This window comes from Bremia lactucae, linkage group LG5 (assembly GCF_004359215.1).
Source record: "Bremia lactucae strain SF5 linkage group LG5, whole genome shotgun sequence".
Lineage (NCBI taxonomy): Eukaryota > Oomycota > Peronosporomycetes > Peronosporales > Peronosporaceae > Bremia > Bremia lactucae.
In genome coordinates, this window is record NC_090614.1 from 1,564,028 (window position 1) to 1,565,838 (window position 1,811).

Consider the following 1,811-nt stretch of genomic DNA (forward strand, 5'->3'; position numbering starts at 1 on the left):
GGATCCCGGTCCGATACTATGGACTCGGGCATCCCGTGTAGTCGGTAAACATGATCCAGGAACAAGAGAGCTGCCTCCTTGCCTGTGATCGATGTCTTACATGGTGCTAAATGCACCATCTTGCTCAGTCTGTCTACAAAGACGACTAGCCCTGTCCGACCCTTATGATCGGGCGGCATGCCAAACATGAAGTCCAGACTTACTGACTTCCAACAGTTGATTGGAATCGGTAGCGGCTTCAGTGGCACAGTGCTGGACGGTGCAGGCTTAATGCGCTGCCACTGTTCTCAAGAGCGAATATTGTTGGCCACCAAAATTCCTCTGACACTCGTAAGAATGTCTTTTCACGGCCCAGATGCCCACTAAATGGCGCATCACTGATGGATGCGGGTGGGAATCAACGCTTCCTTGTTTGAAGGTTGCTTGCCCAACGTTCCGTGAGGCAAGGGTATCAGATCCTCGTCCAGTGGAAAGATTACCCGAAGAGTTCTGACTCTGGGGAACCGATCGATACCCTACGTATTGATGTGCCCGGCTTGGTGGCTGCCTATGAAAAGGTCTCTCGTACGGTCTCCCATACAATTACCTGCACGTGTCTCTGTGCAAGGTGACGACGGTGGCGTAAGCCATCGTAAGAAAAGTCCTTGTGGTACCCCTGCTTCAGTGGGTACCACTCAGGGGAGTGAAGACAGTAAAATGTTTCATCTCGCCCCTGAAAAGAAGCCGTCACTTTTGCTAGAAACGCTCATCAATAGCTTGTCTGGAGAAACTACTCCTCACAATAAATATCCCTTATTTATTGCGACAAAGCTACATGGCCTTGATCCCAGCGCGAAGAACTTTCGTGCTGAGGAAGATTTCTATCTCGATGCTTTTCTTAAGCATCGATGGTTTAGTGACAATAATAAGCGAGATAAAGTCTCGCTTACACAAGCTTGGAGTGTGTTCATTCGCAATGTCAAAGACATTGGGCGCGGAGCTTGGCTTCAAAAACTTGACGCGAATCGCATTAAATTCGGGAAAAGAACTCCAACCGGTGCAAAGTATAAATTGCATCGGTTGTCACGTGAGGCTGGGCTTCCATGCCTCACGTGGGGTGATCCCTGTCCGTGATGTGTAGACAACTGGAAGAGGGTAAAAGGGGATGTCTATTCCCTTTCTTCGACCTGGAGAAGGGCTCGCATCTCTATTGAGGTGCGCGACGCGATTGACGTTTTGCAATCAATTTACAAGCGCCAGGGGCGCAAATTTTCCGATGGGTCATCTGAACCATCGGGTGAGTCTCTCGTCATACTGACGGATGAGGCCCTCAACGTCAGCTATCAGCTGGGAACGAGGCTCCCAGCTGTCATGTGAAGGTGGATAACCACGCCAGCGAACAAGATAACTCGTTCGCTGCCCCTTCACATCACGGTGGCTCTGGATACGTTCCACAAGGAAACGTTGACCACCGTGGGAATCCTTCAAAGGTTGTGGTGGGGGAGGGAAAATCAGATCCGAACCGTATGTCGGATCTTATTTCGAGGATCGACAAAATCGATCACTTCCTCCATGATTTGGAGGAGGGACTTGAACACGAGCGCGGTAAGCGTCGCTCGTTGGAGCAGACGGTGCAGGCTCACCATATCGAGCGGTTGAAAGACCGTTCGAAAAGTGCGTCCTTGTTGGAGTACGAGCGGAACTATCATGCTGTTTGCGATGAGCTGTCGTCAGCTCATCGTAGATTCGAGGATCTTCGGAACCGGCATGAGAAACTTCAGGTTCAACATGAGAACCTGGTTCGCGATCACAAGTATCTTTTGGGGATTCTT